Here is a 22,463-nt window from a genome sequence, read left to right as displayed (position 1 = left end):
CACTCCGTGTGACTTGGCTGTGGCCTGTGATGATGATGGGGAGGAAGCTAACTCCAAGTCCAATTCCTAGAGAAGGATAGAAACACTGTCTTTAGTTAGGTATCTAAACAGATCTATAAAAGCCTTAATGAGCCCTGGCTGGCGTGGCTCTGTGGTTAGAGTGTCAGCCTGTTCACCAACGGGTTGCAGGTTTGATTCTGGTCAAGAGCACGTAGTACCTAGGTTGCAGGTTCAATCCCCAGGCCTGGTCGGGGTGAGTGCAGGAGGCAACCAATCCACCTGTCTCTATCACATGGATGTTTTTCTCTCTCTCCCCCATCTCTATCTCTCCACCTCCAACTCTCCTTTCCATTCTCTCTGAAAATCAATGGGGAAAAAAAAAGCTTTAATGAGGCACATTTCCTGTGACTTTATCATAAAACCATAAAAATAATTGTTCTGGAACTGTTAGAACAGCGTGGTTGAGACACCGTCATAGAGAGCATGAACCCAGGCCCATTTTGCCACTAAACACGGTGATTGTCAATGGCATTACAAGCAGCTTTGCAGATTTTCAATCTCCTTCCACTGACCCCTGGGGTAGTCTTGAGGAAACTATCATGCCTGTTTCTGTTTTCAGAGCTGCAGGCTGCGGGGCCGTCCATGATGCCAAACGGATGTCTAAGGCACAGCTCAGACTTGACAGGTTCCATCCGGAACTCCTCATTCCTCCCTAGACCTCCTCATGCCTCAGTCCTCCCGATCCACCTGTTTTAAAGCCACAAAGCCGAGCACCATCTTTGTCATTCTTTTCTCTTTTATTCTCTGTATCCAAACCATTTTCAAATCCTAATGCCTTTACCCACAAGCACATACCCCAATTTATCCACAATGAGAATGCATTTGTGTGTGTGATGGACATGTGTGCATGTATATATAGGTGTGCATGTATTTATGTATGCATATATGTGTGTATGTATGAATATACATATTTTTTAAAATTATATTTTTATTGATTTCAGAGAGGAAGGGAGAAGAGAGAGAGAGAGAGAAACATCAATGATGAGAGAGAATCATTGATCGGGCTGCCTCCTGCACACCCTCTACTGGGGACCGAGCCTGCAACCTGGGCATGTGCCCTGATTGGGAATTGAACCGTGACCTCCTGGTTCACAGGTCGACGCTCAACCACTGAGCCACACTGGTGGGCCTGAATATATATCTTATGCCTCTCTTCTCACATTCCTATCTAGCAAGTCAACTGCATGAGAGCAAGTCTCTTGACTATCAGCTTTGTACATCTAGTGCTCAGGACACTCTAAATACCCAAATGAACCTTGAAAGAAGACATCTGAACTTGCACTTAGGAATTAAACATCTCTGACACAGTGGGCACCATGCTATGGAGAGGCAGAATTACTTAATTTCACAGGAGAAACAAGTTCTTGGTCCAAAGAGTTACTGAGAGGCTCGAGGTAATGATGAAGATCACAGATTTAATGTTCTTTGAATCAAGGTTGCTACTGGCAGTGTGAGGTCCAGATCTGGCCTTCAGGGTGTTTTAACAGTTTTGAATTATTGGACAACAGAGCAAATAAATTTTCTATGGCTCTTGAAAGTCAGGGTTGTCTGGCAAAACAGGGCTTGCATTCCTGTCCAGCTACACATTGATGTTATACAGAGAAGTGGCTGCTTTTAGGCCAGGACCTGCGCTCTCCAGTTGGCCACGGAAAGTTCTTTCTCAGCCCATTTCACTCATTTGCATGGCCCGCCTGGTTTCTGTAGGCCTCTGAGTTTGAGACCCGGCCAATCTGGATTCCCACACACCATGCCTCTGCGAAGACACTTCCCCACACCCCACACCCTGCGTGTACCACCAGCCTGGGATCGGTCTCCAGTTCTTTATGGGCACATGGAGATTCACGGGCTAATGCCTGGTCCCTACTTGAGCCTGGTCACATCATACCAGAGCCTGGGATCTTCTTGTTCTCAGGCTGTTGGGTGGTTTCTCAGATATTTTCATAAAAGCATGGTGAGGAGAGAGTGAATGCTGGTGTCAACCACGGCCTCCATGCCTGAGCAAATGACTTCAAATATAGGTCCTGTGGATCTGGTCCTTAGGCTCATCTGCCTGGGGCCATACTTGCTGGAGGAAGTAATGGCCTGAGTGTCATGTCTTCCTTGATACCCACAACATTTTCTCCTCCACTTCCCTTGACCGACACGATGCGTGTTCATCCAGAGGCTGAAGTCCAATCCTTCATCCTTCTCACACCTTGGTGAGTAGGAATCTGGGGGCCTTTCAACCAAAGAAAGGGCCTTCCTGAGTCAGAATCGGGGTGTCACTCACCCCCTGTTCTTGTTCTCCCAATATGTGGCCAATTTCCTGGGGATTTTTATATTTCTCAAGGACGGCAGGAGGTGAGAAACCACTGCCTATGATGAAGTTGTGAATCAGAATTTCTTCTAATGGTCACACGGCCATACGGCGTGGCCGTGGAGTCCAGGAGGCTTCCCCTGGGTTAGAGATACCTATTCATTTCGTTATGTTGGTGAGTCATTTCTAAGTCACAGGAGAGATATAAACAGACAACACTGAATTAGCACATGCATGGCATAAAACTCAAGCTCAGATGACGACCCGTACATTCCTCACCGTGGTCACAGCCCACCTGTCTTCCCATTGTTCAGTTGTATGTATGTAGGTATGTATTTATTTACTTTTATTTATTTTTTAAAAATATGTTTATTGATTTCAGAGAAGAAAGGAGAGGGAATCATTGATTGACTGCCTCCTGCAAACCCTACACTGGGGATCGAGCCTGCAACCTGGACATATGCCCTGACCAGGAATTGAACCATGATTTCCTGGTTCATAGGTCGATGCTCAACCACTGAGCCAAGCCAGCTAAGCTATTGTTGTTTAGAGCCTTCCAATGACCCATGTGTTTAACTCCTGTCCAGGAGGCTCCGGCCATGAATAAAAGGCATTGGCTGCACAAGGTGCCACTTTTGTGATGACGAGCAATTTGCTAGTTTTCTCAAAAGAAGAGCTAAAGAGGGTTGCATGAAATGTCTGCTTTCAGAATCATTAACCATTGCATAAACTCTCCATTTTACTTTGGGCAAATTCTGTTAAAAACAAGCGGGTGAATAGCAGTGCTGGCCACTGTGACCGCAGGACAGTAGAGCTGGAGCCAGCCGGCGATGTGTCAATTTCAGGCTCTTCTAAAGGCAGCGCGGCCTGGAGCTGTGTGCTCCGCTGTTCAGGCTCCTCCTTTATGTTGATTTCTATTAGTGAATTTATAAATGCCGCCTGAGGAATGCTACCTGTCCCTTAGCTCTTGAACCATCATTACCATCCAGAATTGTCCCTTCTTTGTAGGAGTCACCTTGGTTCAGGTGGGAAAAAATGACTGATGTGCTTTGAAAAGGTAGAGAGAGTTGGTTTTTTTTCTTCTTCCATAATTTAGCTGAATAGGATTGTAAGAAAGCAGAATTATCATGTGGAGTGAAAAGGAAAGCGAGAGGTTGGGTCAGAAAGTGGGTTATCGGTACAATACAGAAGGGAAAATAAATGCTAATAGACTCACAGGTGCCCTTCCCGCTGGATTAAGGCCAGGAGGGCGCCTGCTGAATGCGGCCCATTGTGCGGCCGAACAGAGCGCGGGGTCTGGGCTATTATGCCCTCCACAGCCCCTCACGCTACCGATGGTGGTTCTTGCTGCTCTTATCGGGGTCGTGCATTCAGTCTCTGTAGCTTGATCTCTTCCTCACTCTTCTGTGCACACAACTGATTGAGCTGCTGAAAGAGAGGGGCTGGGAGAGGGGCTGTCTCAGGAGGAAAGGGGGGTGTGGAGGCAAACAGCCTGGGAGGCCAGGTGCGAGGATGGGGCACTGGCAGGGGGCGGGCGTCGGCAGTCTGGCTCAGCAGCAGGCCGTCAGCAGCCTGGCTCTCTCTGGGCCCTGGACTTAGCCACCTGGAAATGGCCTCGTGCCCTTGTGTTCTGCAGCATCACCGCTTTCAGGCATTGACAGCAGCCTGACTCCCTGCCCTGGGGATGCTGAGCCTCCAGGGCCAGCCTTGCTGTCTGCCTGTGCGGTCCCTTCCCAGGAGACCAGAGCTCTGCCTCTGAGCCCGCTGACTGGAGCCGCAAATTCAGGAAAGGTGAGCAGGGCCAAGGGCAGGGGGCCTGTGGGTGGGCATCCTCCCCAGAGAGCTGTGTGGAAGGATGGGAGGGGCCGTGCTCAGGGCTGGTAGGAATCTGGGGGCCTTTCAACCAAAGAAAGGGCCTACCTGAGTCAGAATCAGGGTGTCACTCACCCCCTGTTCCCCACGAAGCCCAGTGACTGAGCTCACATTCTAGGCTCTCCCACCTACCAGCAAGGGGGCCTTGGGAAATTTTACCTACAAAATGGTGCCTCGTTCAGAGTGTTACTGTGCAGATTAAATGGGTTAATTCATAGAAGGCGCTGAGAGCTATGAATGGCTTATAGCAGTATCTTAGAAAGTAAATTGTTATTATTATTATCATCATTTTAGCCATCTGCATTATCATGATCTATATTAACATCATATATTATCATTACTGTAACATTCATATGTTATAACATATATGTTTATGTATACATATACATATAGAAGGATGGCATCCTGGTGTAACTAGAAGAACATGGGCTTGGGGGCAGGCACTTGGAGACCTCACTCTGACACGTAGCATGCGTGGGATTTTTGATGAGTGACTGGATTTCTCCCAGCCTCGTTTTCTTATCTGTGAAGTGGGGCTAGCCAGTGGGATGGTTGCGAGGATCGTGAGATAACGAACATAAATTACCCAGCATGGAGGCTGCTGCCTGGAAGGAGCTGAACCCCTGGGTGCTCGTGTTGTGTTAACCCACCTATGCAAACAGGTGTGCTGGTGTGCTGTGTCTGTGTCTGGGTGGGATGTGCCTGTCTGTATCTGTTTTACATGCGTTTGTAGGTCAGCACGTGTCTCTGGCTAGGGCCTGTGGCTGGCGGCCTGAGGCTGAATTGGCCGGGTCCTGCTCAGGGGCTCCAGCTTTCGTCTCTCCTGGAGATGAGTTGCCTGGTACCTTGCAGCCCCAAAATGCAGTTTTTAGGGTGAGCTTTGGTCACGGAGTTAAGAGACTCAAGTTAATCCTGGCCCCCCCACCAGCTGAAAATGGGGATGGGCCGAGGCTTTCCCTCCCATGCCTTAGTTTCTCCATTGGTAAACCAGGGGCCCGCTCCCTCCCAGCTCTGCTACACGTTGGTTCCAGACTTTCTAAGTTCTTACCATGACGGTCTCTTCTTGTTGCACTTTCCTCAGCCCTAGGTCCCTGCGAGCCCCTTTCCCTCTTTGTGGGGACAAAGTGACCTCTCTGAGCAAGAGAAAAGGAGAGGCCGAGTTTCCCCAGTTCCCCGGTGCCGTCCCCCTAATTAATGATGCAGCCACGCATTCCCCCTGACTGGTGCAGAGGGGAGCGGTCCACTCCACGTGTCTGTAGACCCCTACGGAGCACCATCACCTCCCTGGTCATCCTGTGCTTGCTTATGGTACCATTATGATGAGTTTCCAGCAGATGGCCATAAAGTGTCTTGAGAAACAAGGTCCACTTCTTTCTTTGACAATCTGTACAGGTCACCATGTTCACGAGCAAGGGGCCCCTCCAAGTCCCCTGCCTCAGCATCCTTCCTGCTCCCTCACCCCCGCTCTGAGTTTCCCTCTGAGGTCTATTTCACTAAGTCCTTGCAGGCAGCAGGGGACTGAACCCCAGGGACAGGTACATGGCTAGCAGCAGCTGTAAAGCACATCCATCTCAGTTTTCCCAGTTGGGAGGGGCGGGGGGCGGTGATGGGGCTGTCCCTTCCTCGTTGTTTTCAGTTCTGACCGCTCCTCTTTCTGGTTTCTTAAGTCGGCATGTCTCCCTCCCCATCTGGGCTTGCTTGTCAAATGCCCCCGGGGTTGGAGGGCCTTAGTGTCCTCTCCCCACACCCTCAGTACATTACTCTGCCCCTGACTGCAGCAGGGAGGAGGCCACTTCCTGTGTGAGCCCGTCGTCGTGGGGCCTCTCATGCAGATGTCTCGGGTGAGATTTGCTGAGGCAAGTGGAGGCGCCAGCTTTTGTCTCCTGAGCACTTGGCTGATCCATCCAGGCTCTGACCCCATGTAATTCTCAGAAACGAAGCCTCTTAAGTGCTGAGGGCAGGAGGCTCCTGGGCCCCAGGGTTGTCTGAGGCACAGTCCCTTGGCCTTTGGGAAAAAGGTGTCTGGGAAAGAGGCTTGGATTCAGAGGCAGAGAGCTGGAGTTTGGGCAGTGATATCAACTTTTTAAAATATATTGTTATTGAGTTCAGAGAGAGGAAAGGAGAGTAAGAGAGAGATAGGAACATCAATGATGAGAGAGAATAATCGATCAGCTGCCTCCTGCACGCCCCCTACTGAGGATCGAGCCCGCAACCCCAGCATGTGTCCTGACCGGGAATTGAACCTGCGACCTCCTGGCTGATTGCATTTTGAACCTCAACTTTCTTATCTGTAAAATGGAATAATAGTAGCTACGTTGCCTATAGAACTGGATTTCTTGAGGCTCAGTTGAGATAAAGCATGAGAGAGTTTTGCGGCCTTTGGAAGTATCAGGTGAAAGACGCCCAGGGCCATGGCAGGGTTTCCTAGCCCGTCCCCTGCCTCTGCTCTCTCAGGCGGCAGCACAATTTGGAGGCCCAGCATGTTTGGCCTGACTGTCTCCACCAAGGGGACATACACATGAGTAGGAGTGATGATTTGCTCTAATGCCTTCCCGTATGTCTCCAACACTTGGTATCAAGGCCCTGCTAACCACCAAGCTCATGGTGAAGGAAGGCAGTCAGCTCCCTGAGGGGCAGCCCCCTGGCGAAACCTACCCACCCGGCGGGGACGAACTGCACCAACACGTGAGCAGGGAAAGGTAAGTCCAGTCTGAGCAGTGAGCGCCTGCCCTGTAGGCTGTGCCATTGCACCCAGGTGGCTGCCTTTCAAGTCTGCCTTCCCTGCAGTAGCTGCTGCCCACACGCAGGGCCTCTGACTGAGGGCTGCGCTGTGTCGCAGCCTCAGGCTCTCCTGCTCAATGCTCCACTCCAGGTAGGCTCCCAGGACAGGAACCTACAGATGACCCCTTCTCCCAGGCCCGAGCCCAACCCCAATGAAGCCAGCATCTCCCCTGGGTACCATACCTCTGCTCAGAGGCGGCCTCTGAAGGATGGAGCCCCCTCTCTCCCCTGAAGAGCCAGGAGCCCGAACCCTTCAGGTGACGGCCTCACGTGGGAGCAGTTGGGGTTTGCCTGGACCGCTTCCTTCTTTGGGTTTCCACAGGGTCACTGGCCAGAACAAACCCGACTCTCCGAAAATGAGAGAGAATAATCCTCAGCACTTTGAGCACATGGTGGAACCAATCGGGTGGATTTTCCCTGCCCTACCAAGACTTTGTTTCTGAATAATGATGAAAAAAGTCCCCGAAGCAAATACTATTTTGAGACTAATTTCTGGAGGCTCCTAGCAGGCAAATCACTCCCTTTCTTGCTGTGATGTTCCTTTTAGTCTTGAAAAGAAAAGACTTAAGGGGAAAGGATGGCTTTTATTTTTCAAACATTGAGCAGGTGTCTTCAGGAGAAGCCCCGGAAGCTTTGGTGGCCGCAGGGGGCAGCACAGGGGGAGATGGGCAGGGGGGCCAGGTGGAGATTTGGGCTGGAAATGAGAATTTTACAATTCAGCGGTTCCTTGGAACCACCGGGCGAGTTTTTAAAAGAACCAGTTCCCACACCCCTCCCTGGGTCATTTTTTTTAGGTCATTTTTTGCTTGAGCTTGTCTGGTAGGGAGCTCGTCTGGGAGTCATGTTTTTTTCAAGATCCATTCAATACCTAGGGAATGAGAATTACCACCAGAGAAATGGGGAAAATCTATTTTTAAAAACTGCCCGCATGATTCTGATGCACGCAGGTCCCGGGGCCCAGACAGGCATTTTCCAAAAATGACCGGCCCTTTCAAGTTGCTTCGTGGAGTAGGAGGCTTCCTCACTAGGGGGCCTCCAGCAGGCACCTGGGCTGGTGGACAGGGAGCCTCTTGCTGGAGGGTGAGGGGAGGCTGGCCGGATGGGATGATCTCAGGGCCTTCCTCTCACTTGGCATCAGCAGCTGCAGACCTCACTCTTGTTCCCCACAGCTGTCTGCCGGATGTAAAGCCATGTTCAGGTTCATGTCCAAGGTGAATGGCAGAACCGTGTTTGCAAAGAAAGAGGCCATAGTGGAGAAGGTGGGAGGTTGCGGGGCGGGGGGGGGGGGGGGGCACTTTTTAACCCATGGGAGTCCCACCTGTGTCAGTCTCTATAACACCTGGCAATAAACTGTGGGCTTTCCCACGTGGGCACTTTTGTTTTACAAAATCATCCTGCAGGAAGCCCTTTGCACATTCCTCTCTGTCTCTCCACATCACCATCCACAGAGGCGCCTCTCACCTTCCATCTTCCACGAGACTCCTCTGCAGCCCTGTCAGGTGCAGAGCTGGTGGCAGGAGGAATCAGAGGGAAACACACAGTCACCTCTGCAGAGCTGAGCCTGAGGACAGTACTGGCCCCAGCAGGATCTGGGTCCTCGCCTGGGGTCTTGGCAAAGCCACCATGCCCAGCACACCCAGCAGGTGGCGGGAGGGAGCTCAGTCTGGGTGAGGGGGTGAGGGTTGGTATTTGGGGGGAGTGGAGCCCTGAGGCTTCACCCACAGCAGGAGGTGGAGAGCTGAATTTATCCTCAGCCATTATGTGTTGTGAACAAACAAACAAAACAAAACAAACCTTAAATCCAAAGTCCTCGGTTCGGGTCAAAGTTTTGACCATTTTTAGTCAGATGCCAGAGAGCGTGGAGAAGTCAGTGTTTTCGATTGTTGCCTTTCTCATCTGTAATATTGGGGTAATAATGCATAATTGGGTTGTCGAAAGGATTAAGTAAGATTATGTTCAGTGCTGTGTAAATTATAAATGTTATAGAAAGGTGAAGAGCTGTTATTGTTACGTAAAACGCTAGCCTTCTGAGATTTACAGAAAGCTTGAATCTAGGTCAGATATATCTTATGAAACTTTTGACTTGGGGTGGTGAACACACAATCAATATACAGATGATATATTGTGGGAAACTATATATCATGAGAAACGATATAATTTTATTAACCAATGTCATCCCAATACATTCAATAAAAATTAAAACAACAACAAAAATGAGTTTTAGACGAATCATCAGAAAAAAATGTCTCTCTCCTTATTCCCTCCCTCCATGCAAGACACAAGACACTTTAGACACTTAGTATGGGGCTAGGCACTGGACAAACCACGGAACGAGATCAGGGTCATGCCTTTGTACAGCCCACAGTCTAATGAGGGAGGGAGGTTCATACAGAAGTAAATTACTCTGATCTGTGATGTACACTGTCACGGAGAGGAATGCCCTGGGTTCCCAGGCTGGGCAGAGGAGGAGGGGGCAGAAAAAGCTTCTTTTACATTTTTATTTTATTTTATTGATTTCAGAGAGGAATGGAGAGGGAGAGAGAGATAGAAACATCAATGATGAGAGAGAATCATTGATTGGCTGCCTCTGGAATGCCCCACACTGGGGATTGAGCCCGAAACCTGGGCATGTGCCCTGACAGGGAATCAAACTGTGACCTCCTGGTTCACAGGTCGACACTCAACTACTGAGCCACGCTGTCCAGGCTGGAAGAGCTTGTTAACAAAGTTGGTATTTGCTCTGGGTCCTGAAGGAATTATTCAGGAAGATACGGAGGAGTGAAGTGACTAGCCATTTCTATCGTACCCAGAACATTCTAAATGGTACATTGTAGACCCTCTGGCAAGTGCTGTCGCCATGATTGTAGGCAGATTGCAGGCAGCAGCACCATTCTCTGCCCAGTTCTTTCCATCTCAGCTGGACATCTTCCTGTCTGTCCCCACAGGTGTTGGTTAGGGGACAGCCAGAGATTTGGGCAGAATTTATATGCAACGTATAGGACTCCATCTCCTTAGCTCATTCTCGTACTCTCCTTTCCAGCAGCCACAGGCACCGGGCATTTTGTCCTCTGGTTCTACAAGCCAGCAAGAGGGTGAGATTTCTACCAAATTGTAGCTGTTCCACGTGCTGTATTCTGAAGACTGCCTTCAGGTAAAAAAAAAAAAAAAAAAAAGTAAAAGTGGGGAATGAATCCTGTACCATTTCCTTCTTCCCATTGTGGTCTTCCTTTAAGTTTCTTTCCTTTTTTTAAATTATAACTTCATGGAGTTGTTTTAAGAATATTTTTCACAGTTTATAGTTGTTAGCTACAGGAGGGCTGCTCTAATAGGAGATACCTGGTCATCAGCAGTGAAGGAGCAAACTGTTTAATTAGAGGGACAGGAAGCCAACACAGGGGGAAGTCAGAGAATGACTCCAGCAACATGATACGGACAAGGGCAATACTCCACATCTTTATTTATTTAAAAAAAACACCACAAAACAATTTTTGAGCACCTGCTGTGGGTAGGGCTCTTCCCAAGGCACAAGACCACATCATGTTGGCTGTTGATATACATTCTGCAATCATACAAGCTAAGAGATTATTTGGAATATGTTGACTTAAGAAGAGATGTGTAAAAAGATAACAGGCTTCTCACTGGGGAGATAAACGTGGTCTGCATTTTTGCCTTCCTGCATGTTTTCGCCAGCCACATAGGGCTGTGGATCACTTGGACTGTGATTAGTCTGAAATGAGCGGTGCTGTGAGTATAAAATACACTTCAGATTTTATAGACTCACTGAGGAAAGCATGAACAATACCCCCTTAATACTTTTTTTTATAATGTACTACTTTGGATATAGTTGATTAAATAGATATATTATTACAATTAATTTCACTTGCTTCTTTTTGCTTTTTTTTTTTTAATGTATATGATTCTGATACAATCCCCTCTCCCTCTACACCTCTAAGCAATTCTCTGACACCACCTGGGTGTGCTATAACTTTAAGTCAATTCTGATATTTTCTATGTATAGATAACATGAGGTCCCACAGGTCCAGGGCTCAGTCCCATGAGACGGCCCCCACTTCAGATGCCAATGGCAAGTCCAGGGTGTTAGCTGTGCTTGTGACTAATGAGCCACAAATCAGAGATTTCCATGACCCCTCCTTGGGTTCACTTAATTTTCTGGTGTGACACATAGAACTTAGAGAACCCTTTTACTTACTAAGTTATCAGTTTATTATAAAAGAACATAATTTAGGAACAGTCAGATGAAAGAAATGCATAGGGAAGGTATATGGGGAGGGCTGAATTTCCGTGTGATCACCAACCTGGAAACTCTCCAAACCCATCATAATTTCCAAATCCCATCTTATTACATAGGCACAACTGATTAATTAATTGACAGTAGGCCGATCACTTTACTCTCCAGCCCCTTTCTTCTCTCTTTCAGTCCCATCCCCCGGACCTCCAATGACATGGTTGGTTCCCTGGTCCTCAGCCTCCATCCTTAAATGCTTTCCAAAAGTCACCTCATTAACATAAACTCAGGTGTGGTTGAAAGGGGCTTCTTATGAATATCCAGACACCTCTATTTCTGTTACGCTCTTACCACTTACGAAATTCCAAGGGTTTTAGAAGCTCCGTGCCAGAAATGAGATGGAGATCAAATATACATTTCTTACTATAAATCACAATATAACAACCTGCCTACTAGAAATACAAAGTTACCTATGTGGATCACATGACTTTTCTGGTGGACAGCAGTGGTCTAGACTGAGGCTCAGCAAACTTTTTCTTTAAAGGGTCAGCGAGTGAATAGACTTTGCAGGCCACATGGGCTCTGTTATAACTACTCATCTCAAACCCTGTAATGCAAAAGCAGCATAGATAATACATAGATGAATGAGTGTGGCCTTGTTATGATAAAGCTTTATTCACACACAACACTTAGAGATACAAAAACCTTTCTTAGCTTGCAGGGCATACAAAAGTGTGTAGGCGGGGCAGTATGTGTTTGGCTTGTGTGCCATGTTTGCTGCGTCTAGAATATCATTTTGAGGGACCTGAGAAATAACTGGCTTTGAACAGCATCATGTTAAATAAAACCCATGGTAGATCAATTGTTTGCCATCCTTTCTGATCTCCTGCATTAGAATTCCATATCCACATCCTTTCCCATGTGGCTTTGCGGTACCAGTTAGGAGAATGTGGGTGAGGTGCATTTTCCCATCCCATGGAGCTAGGGCTTGACTTGGGGACTTGTCAATGGAATGGAGGTAGGAGTGGCCATGCGCCAGTTCCAGGTGGAGGCTTATAGGAATTGTGTGTTTCCACTTACCTTCTTGGGATTTCTGTCAGCACCAGGAAACAAGCTTCTTCCAGGTAGCTCTGGCCATTTCAGCCTGGCTCCCATAATAAGCACATGTGGAATAGACTAGAGCACACACTTCAGCTGAGATACACGAATCCAAGCCTGATTAGCAGCTTGAAGCGGAGCCACCTAGACATGCCTGGTGTCGATCAGAAAATTCACCACTGACCCCACAAATATGAGAGAGGTAAATGTTTGCTGTTGCGTTACTAAGATTCAGTGATTGTTCATTACACAGCATTTGCTGACCACTACAAAGTCTGTTTTCATTTCCCTTTGTTGAATCTCTTTCTCCCTATCTTGTCCTAATCAGCAAAATCTGGGCTCTTCCCTGCCCATCGAAAAAGGCACCGTGGCTGCTGCATTCATATTGCATTTGCTTCTAGGGTTTCTCAGTTGAAGGTATTGTTTATTTCATGCCAACAATGGGAGAAAGCCTATTAATCTAGATGCAATTGAATTTAGAAATAACTCAAATCGAATCTTACTCACTTCTTCATTCCCAAGTTACTCTTTCTGCTTCCTTTGGTTGTGTGTGTTTCAGTTCCCACTGTTTATTTTTAATCTCTACTTTATTTTAATTATTTAATAGGTGGCATCTGTGCAGCGCCTGCCATTCATCGAGCAGTTTGTCTTCTGCTTATGGAATCACAAAAATATGTAATTTGCTGCTTCCGCGGTGTCACCATCACTCAGACTCCAGACCATAGGGTTCTTCCTTCTATATTTAGAGGAATAAAATCCCCGGAGGCGACCAGGGTCCTCTGAAAAGCCAGCACCCAGACTGTGCCTGAGCCCAGCAAAGGGCAAGTAAACAGGCTTTCCCTCTTTCTCTGCTACTTTTGAAGCAAAAGTATGTTTTCTTAAATGTCCCCAGCGAACAGGACATGGATGACCTTCTCAATGACTGGTGTAGGGGAACATGCTTAGGACTACCTATGTTTCTCAAGCCAAGTCACCTCTCCTCTCTGGGGGCTGGGTCTACTGGAGGGGGAGAGTCAAATGTGGCTCACGTGACTCATGCTCCAGGGGCCTGACTCTAAAAGCTTAGTGAGTTCTGAGCCATAGGATGTAGTTTACACAGAGAGGAAGGGGTTGGAGGAGATGGAGAAAGAGGCCTCTCGAGCATAATTAGCAAAATGATCATGACGATAAAAAAAGAAAAAGAAAAAAGGAAAAAAAAGTTATCAGCATCATTCTATCCACTCCCAAAGAATTTTTACAATTTTTAGAGTTTAGGATGAACCCATTCTCTGGGTTTTCTGATGATGCCTTACAATTTTGGGACTTCCATTCCCTCACCTTTAAAATGGGTTGGCTCAATTAAACAGCCTCCTAGGGCTTTGTCATCCCAGGCTCTGATGAATTCCATGTTCATGATCTAATTTGAAATAATTTAAATTTGAAGTATATAGTCTCATTTTTTTTTCTTGTAATTTTTGTGAAGCGCCTAATGTCCTGCTCATACTTTGTGCCCAGTCTACTGTGGTTTCTGAAATGACATTGCTAGAGAGACATTCTTTTGGAAGAGGCCCTGAGGAAATGCCCCTTGGACAGGTCATATAATAATATCACACTGGCCTGTTGCACCTTAGTGAGAACCAGTACGAGAGGTTAGTTAGCCAGGCCCCTCGCACAATCCGAATAGGATATGATGGTAGTGTGGGCAGACTGAGTGACTGGGGAAGGGAATGATGCCTGGGAAACAGTGATGTATGGGCACATTTGATTGGGTTTCAAAGGAAAGGAAAACATGTTGAGGGGAAAGTAGGAGCTTTTTGGGCTCGAGAAGGTTTCCTGGAGCCAAGCAGTGGGGTTTCCAGACACCAGAACAGTCTGCCCTGGAACAGATTGTAACTGAGCTGGGAAGATGAGCCACAGGAAGCAGCAGGAACAACATGAGAGACTCCTGCCTGGGCTCTCAGCCTCCACTCTGGGCACCGAACAGTCTGTTCTGTTCTCCGCAGAGCAGCCTGTGTGAGCATTGTCAGCCTTACATCAGACTGTGCCTTTCCTCCAAGCCCTGCCACGGCTTTCTGCCACACACAGGACAGAGTCGGCGTGCTTACTACCCCCGAGCAGACCCTGGCTCCTCCCGGGCCTCAGGTCCTCCCCGCCTCTTCCTGGCTCACCGTTTTCCAGCTGCACAGGCTTTGGGTTTGCTCACTGAGCATCTCCTACCTCAGCTTTGGTCCTAGCTGTTCCCTCCCACTGGGAGCTTCCTCTTTCAGATATGAACCTAGTCCATTTCTTCACTTTATTCAATTCTTTTACCTCCTGAGATAACATCCTCAGTCACTATCCCTTGATACTACTGTATTTCCCTTCATAGTACTTATCACTACATTATCTTATGAATACAGTTATAATTTCCTGTTAGTCTGTTTATCTCATTAGAACATAGACTTTTTGAAAGGGCAGGAACTTTGCTTGCTTTGTTCTTTGCTCTACACCCAGTTTCAAGGACAATGCCTGGTGTAATGTAGATATTCCCAGATGGAGAATTGAATGGATGAATGAATAAATGAATGAGTGAGTGAATGAACAAATAGCTTCAGTGTCTGGTTGCCAGGCTACAGACTACATGTGCTTGGACGTACTTGCCTTATTGAAATTTCATCTAGATGCTTGAATATTTGTACTACATGGGTGCTAGATAGATAGATTGAGAGATATAGATAGATGATAGATAAAATAAGGGTATTGGTCCTCAGTGTATTGATTTTGGAAGAGATCAATAGTGTTAAAGAATGAATGAAGGAGTTCATCTTAATAACATCTATCCATTATCACACCAGGAAATAGACCAAAAGCCAACCTAAGGAATTGATCTCGACTTTCAGAGAGATTCCAAAAGTGAGCTGGGGAGAGGAACTCCATTCTCTGCTTCTATAGGGATTCAAGTGACTGGTATGGAGGGCTTGTAAGAGCTTGTTAGAATTTGTTTTAGAAGAACTTATTCACAAAATAGAGTCAGAACTAGATGAACTCTGAGGGCCCGCCATGATTCAAAACCATTTCTAGCACCATAGCTTGAACTCATGTTGCTCTTTGGTCTTTCCCCCCCTAATTGTATTTTATCTACTCTATCTTGTATTGTTTGTGTCTGGAAAAAGTCTTCAAACAGCTAAATCAGATGTTATCATTACCTATAGGGCTGAACAGGTGGTAGATACTTCTTGGCTTGATTGGACTTTATTCTTGAAAGGATGATTGTTTCTAGCAGGTGCAGTCAGGGAGGGCTTCTTGGAGGAGAAAAGGCTTGAACTGGACATTGACAGATGGATAAAGTTGGAAAGGAATAAAGGAAAGGAGGAAATTTAAGTACAACAGTGCCAGCAAAAGGCTCTACACCCTGGAAGTATCAACAGCTCCCTCTCTAGGACTTCCTTATGGATAATAAAAAGGGGAAAAGAACAGCAGGTCTTCCATACTAAGCCCTGAGCTTCATGCAAACTCTCTTCCCAGGTACAGTGACTGAAACTCTGGCACTACACACCTGGGCACACACTTCTAATTGGTATACATTTGAACCATGGTTGAGTTTATTTAGATATGCAACCAAGATTGACTAATAAAGTGGTATCTTAAAAATGTAACTGGAATACATGTAGAACAAATTACTGAAACAAGTGATAAAAATAGAAAATGTGAAAAAAGTTTATAATAACTCCAAATTTGAATTTCTGTTTTCTCTCTCCTCACATTACTTAACTGTATTTTGGGCTAACAAAAATACTTAACTGTATTTTGAGCTAAAAATGTGCACTTATTCCACATCTTCCTTAGGGCAGAAAGTGATCAAGTCTTGGTTGGGTAAAAGGAGGTGGTGTTAATAAATGAGCTTATGACTCAGTGTGAAGAGGACACATTTCTTTGTGTGTATAGGTAGCTGTAGTCTCTAATGATTGAGATCATCTTAGACTCAGACCTTGCAAAAAGCTTGGCCTTCAAGGAGTGTACACAGTAGTCCCCCTTATCAATAGGGAATACATTCCAAGACCCACAGTGGATGCCTGAAACTGCTGATAGTACCAAACCCTGTATATTCTATGTTTTTCCCTGTACATTCATATCTATGATAAAGTTTTAATTTATAAATTAGGCACAGTAAGATATTAACAGCAATCCTAATATATAAAAAGCCAGGGGCCGTCATGACTGAAACAACTGGAGAGACGACTGCATGAGGTGACCAGGCTAGAAGGGGGGTTAGTGAGGGACGACCAAACGACTGAACAGCAGGCTGCGTGGAATGACCAGGTCGGTGTGGGGGGGGGTAGTTGGGGCAACCAGGCCAGCAAGGGGGGGCAGTTAGGGGCGACCAGGCTGGCAGAGGGGGGGCAGTAGGGGGTGACCAGGCCAGCGGGGGCGGGGGTGGTGAGGGCAGTTGGGGGCAACCAGGCTGGCAGGAGGGGCAGTAAGGGGTGACAAGGCTGGCAGGCAGAGGCGGTTAGGGGTGATCAGGCTGGCAGGCAGGTGAGCAGTTAGAAGCCAGTGGTCCCAGATTGTGAGAGGGATGTTTGAATGCTGCTTTAGGCCCAAACTGGCATTCGAACATCCCCTGAGGTCCTGGATTGGAGAGGGTACAGGCTGGGCTGAGAGAACCTCCCCCCGCCCCCGTGCACGAATTTCGTGCACCGGCCCTCTAGTTAATAATAAAATAGAACAAATGTAACAATATTCTATAATAAAAGTTATGCAAATGTGTTCTTTCTATCTGATAACCTATCTAGTAATTGAGACTGCTACTAAGAGGCTAACAGGTGGGTAGTGTATACAGTGGTGATTCACTGGACAAAGGAATGATTCATGTCCTGGGCAGGACAGAATGGGTCAGCCCAAGAGTTCATCATGCTGTTCAGAAAAGTGTGAAATTTAAAACTTTTGAGTTGTTTATTTCTGGAATTTTCCATTTAATATTTTTGGACCATGGTTGACTGCAGGTAACTGAAACCACGTAAAGTGAGATTGTGGATAAAGGGGGACTATGCTACACAGGGTGGGCAAAAGTGGGTTTACAGTCGTGGTTACGCAAAACAAAATTTATTCTTATATTATTTTTATTAATTATTGTATTATGTCCTATACAAATACTGTACACCAACTTTTGCCCCACTCTGTATATAGTTAAAAATTAGTTATTTAATCCCAAGACCTATAGAAAAATAGAAAATGAATATTGGCCCTCAGTTCTTAAAAGGCATAGAGAAGGAACTCAGGTTACAAAATTATCTTATCTCAGAAAAAAGATGATCCTTCATAACATCATTGCCTTTTAAAGGTAAACTGTGTAATCAGCTCACTTGTCAGGCTGTTTAAGGTAAAGAACATTAAAATAATTGCCTTGGCTTCTGCACTTTCTCAGTGCTATAAAAATCACAGAATAGAGCCTGCCAATCATTTATTTGGCTGCTTGGATGAAGGAGTTTGATGGAGGCAACAGTCTGTAATAACTAAACAAGACACCTGCAAAATTTGGGCTCTCTGTGGCTTGATGGCATTTCCAGAGTGGATCTGAGAGCTGAATCAGAGGTAGCTTTTCCCTTGGGGCACCGGGGGTGGGGGTGGTTAATTAAGCTACTGGTCTCCTTTGCACAGCTGTTGTGGGATGAAACCCCACCCCGAGGCTGCCAGTATCATGAGGTTCATGACAAGAGTTTCATTGTGTTCTTGCTCCAATAATATTGCCAACGACTAGGGTCTGTGAGGAAGCTCCCTATGAGTAGGACACCTCTTGTGTCCTCTGGTTCGGAAAAAGTTATGAACTAAAGAGTATGAATGTGCCATACTGGTGTGGCTCAGTGGTTGAGTGTTGACCTATGAACCAGGAGGTCATGGCTTAATTCCTGGTCAGGGCACATGCCCGGGTTGTGGGCTCGATCCCCAGTGGGGGTGTGCAGGAGGCAGCTGACCAATGACTCTCTCTTCTTTGACATTTCTATCTCTTCTTCTCTGAAATCAATAAAAATATATTAAAAAACAGTAACAGTAACAACAAAACTAAGAACTTTTAAAAAAAATGAGTATGAATGTGTTCAGCTACATCACTGATAACAGCTAATTTGGAGCTTCATGTGTGTTAGTTTTGTGAGCCAAGTGGGCTTGTTAATTCTAAGCCCCAGAATCAGACAGGCTCATCCGCCCAACCCAGGTAGCACTGAACAGGATAGGGATTTTCATTGGGAAAGGGCTGTCCAGGCAAGAGTTTTGGGAGAATTCCCGTTCTTCATGGACTGGTTGGTTCCCAAAGGTAATAAAGTTAGGATTCAGGTGATCATCCTTAGTTATTTTTTTTCAAATTCACCAGTGAAATGAATGACATGGTGAAAGACAGGAGAGACCAAAATTTGTCAATAATAGAGTTCCCTCCATTTGGAAGGAAACTCCAGGATTGAAGAAAAGCTGCCTCTACCTGTAAAGGAAGGTGGCCCTTGCTGGCTGGCCAAGTTCTCAGCCAAGTCCGCTCAAGTGTACTCCATCCTCTGTATTCTGCAGTCTCCCTAATTCTTAATGCAGACAGTTCTTCCACCTCTAACCTACTGTGTTAAAGATTAGTGTTCATCCAGGCACCAAAAGTAAATAGAAGGATACAGAACAGTGAAGTGGCTCTTAGATCCTCTCTCTGCTGTGTCCCCCAAGGCTTCTGCCATGCTGTGGACTGATATTATCTCCCATTTATGGGAAGGCATCAGTCTTCTCAGGGCCCTCCTGGAATTCTCTCTCCCACACTGTAATTCACAGCGCATGCTATCCCCAGACTGAATTTCTGCAAACACTGCTCTTACTGAGTCACTCAAATTCTCTCAGTCTCCTTTCCCTCATTGGTAAACTGGATATGTTTATGTTTTCCCTGCATGCCTACCTTGTATTGTTGGTGAAAAGCTCAAATGGATGGAAAAGGGTCTTGTAAATTGAAATGTGTTATGTATATGAGGGTGTACCAACCCGTCTTAGGAACCTCATTTTCACCTATTGTCTATCAGGTCAAGTGTGCACAACTGGGCTTGGTGTTCAAGGCCTTCTTAATCAGTCATGTTCCAGATCACCTGTCCCTTTGTTACCCTACTATTCTGGTTCTTTTTTCCTTTCCTCCCTATCCTTCTGAGAAGCCTTCCTGCATGCTCCTACCCTCAGGAATCTTCTGCTCCTTTCAGCTCTTTTAGGTTCTGTTGTCAGACTCAATGGTTCTCAACCATGGCTTCACAATTAGAATACCCAGAAAGCTTTAAAATGATATTGTTGCCTGCATCTCACCCCAAAACAATTGAATTAATCTCTCTTGAGATGGGGCCAGGATAACCATGTTTTCTAAAAGCTGTCTAGTGACTCTAATGTATAGCCAGGATAAAGGACCCTAGTCTATCCTATCTAATAAAAGAGTAATATGCAAATTAACCATCACTCTGCTACATCCACAAGCCATGCCCACCAGCCAATCAGGAGTGAGTATGCAAATTAACCCAACCAAGATGACTGCAGTCATGGACCGAGCAGGAGGCTTGGGTTTACCCAGTAATGGAGGAAGCCAAGCTTTCTGCATACCCTGGCGGGCCCAGGCCTCCACTCAAGGCTACAAAGTTTCAATTATAGAAGATAAATAAATCCCAACAAAAATGGCGGCAGCCATGGAGCTGGAGAGAGCAAGAGGCTTGAGTTGCCCTGGTGATGGAGGAAGCCAAGCTTTCCGCACACCCAGGCCAGCCTAGGCCTCCACTCAAGGCTACAAAGTTGCAGTTATAGAAGATAAATAAATCCCAGATACCAGGGCCTCTGCTTGGGTCACTGGGGGGCATGGCTGGCCTTCAAACCACCACAGGACCCTCAGCCAGGCTGCCCCACACCCCAAGGGAACCCCCATCCTGATCTGGGACACCTTTCAGGGCAAACCAGCTGTCCCCCACCTGTGCAGCAGGCCTCTATCCTATCTAATAAAAGAGTAATGTGCGAATTGACTGTCACTCCAACACACAAGATGGCTGCCCCCAGGTGGTCAAAGATGGTTGCCCCCATGTGGACACAAGATGGCTGCCTCAAGATAGCCAGCAGGGGAGGGCAGTTGGGAGGGAACAGGCCTGCAAGGAAGGGCAGTTGTGGGCAATCAGGCCAGCAGGGGAGGGCAGTTGGGAGGGACAAGGCCTTCAGGGGAGAGCAGTTGTGGGGGACTAGGCCTGCAAGGGAGGGCAGTTGGGGGTGATCAAGCCTACAGGGGAGGGCAGTTAGGGGTGACCAGGCTGGCAGAGGAGGGAAGTTGGGGCCGACCAGGCCTGCAGGGAAGGGCAGTTGGGGGGGGGGGGCAGGCTTGCAGGGGAGAGCAGTTGGGGGGGACCAGGCCTGCAAGGGAGGGCAGTTGGGGGCAATCAAACCTGCAGGGGAGGGCAGTTAGGGGTGACCAGGCCTGCAGGGGAGGGCAGTTAGGGGCCATCAGGCTGTCAGGGGAGCAGTTAGGCATCAATCAGGCTGGCAGGCAGAAGCGGTTAGGGGCAATCAGGAAGGCAGGTAGGCGAGCAGTTGGGAGCCAGCAGTCCTGGATTGTGAGAGGGATGTCCAACTGCCCGTTTAGGCCTGATCCTACCAGAATTGGGCCTAAATGGGCAGTCGGACATCTCTCAAGGGGTCCCAGATTGGAGAGGGTGCAGGCTGGGCTGATGGACACACATCCCCGTGCACGAATTTCGTGCACTGGGCCTCTAGTATCTTATACTTGACATTGAATTGTTTTGGCCTCATGAGTGTACATTCCCCCCAGTTGCTTGGTGAATTTCCTGTAGGATAGAGGCCCTACCACATCTCCTCCTCCTGCTTCTTTCTTCTGTTGTACTTTTTGTCTCTCCAGGACAATCTGCTTTCTATGGGTTATACTTACTGAATTTGTCTCCATCCCCCAAATCACAGAAAAAGCATTCTGAGTTCTGTGTGGTGTGCCATAGACTGAGTCCAATCTGTGCTCACCAATGGCATTCAGATTTATTGTGTTTGCTTGGTGGACAGGTGCCGGGCATCAACAAGAGGTATCTTTGTATGAAGGACCCATTGACATCTTGGGAAAGCATTCATTTTTTGGGGTCCTGGGAGTCAGGAATCAACAGAAGTAAACATTTAGAACCAAACATTCAGAACCACCATTAGGAGGCAATGGTGAGGCATTTCTGTGTTAGAAAAAATTCTCTGGTGGATACATGTGTTTAAGGCCTGAATGTTTAAGGCAAATTGTGTGTGTGTGTGTGTGTGTGTGTGTGTGTGTGTGTGTGTGTGTGTTGGCACAATAGTTCACACTTCATTAAATAGTACACACTGGCCTTCCCTCGTGCTCTAGGCTCACTTTTCTTCTCTTTGCCAACAGGAAGCTATGTGAGGTTTTGTCAAATATTTATGGGTATTTGATGGTTTTAATTGTGGAAGAGAGTTAGTAACATCTTGAACTCAAGAATGGAATTCCTATTTTGAACAGATACGTTCATTATTATACTGATTTCTCAGGCACCTAGAGAGACGCTGTGCACATGTGAGATTATATACCCACCGAAGTATCCCCCTTCCTGCAAGGGGTTGTTCTCCTTATGATCATTCTTTCAGGTTGACCACCTCTGGGCAACTTCAGGTTGGTTGCAATTTTTAGAGAATGCTCCCATTTCATTTCTTTTGTTCTTTTATGAGATACTAGAGGCCCGGTGCATGAAATTCATGCATGGGGTGTGTGTCCCTCAGCCCAGCCTGCACCCTCTCCAATCTGGGACCCCTTGAGAGATGTTTGACTGCCAGTTTAGGCCCAATTCCGGTAGGATCAGGCCTAAACAGACAGTTGGACATCCCTCTCACAATCCAGGACTGCTGGCGCCCAACTGCTCGCCTGCCTGCCTTCCTGATTGCCCCTAACCACTTCTGCCTGCCAGCTTGATCACCCCCTAACTACTCCCCTGCCATCCTGATTGATGCCTAACTGCTCCCCTGCCAGCCTGATTGCCCCTAACTGCCCTCCACTGCAGGCCTGGTCCCCCCCAACTGCTCTCCCCTGCAGGCCTGGGTCCCCCCCAACTGCCCTTCCCTGCAGGCCTGGTTGCTCCCAACTTCCCTCCTCTGCTGGCCTGGTCCCTC

The sequence above is a fragment of the Eptesicus fuscus genome, chromosome 16 (assembly GCF_027574615.1).
Source record: "Eptesicus fuscus isolate TK198812 chromosome 16, DD_ASM_mEF_20220401, whole genome shotgun sequence".
Taxonomy (NCBI): Eukaryota; Metazoa; Chordata; class Mammalia; order Chiroptera; family Vespertilionidae; genus Eptesicus; species Eptesicus fuscus.
This window is presented reverse-complemented; position numbering follows the sequence as displayed.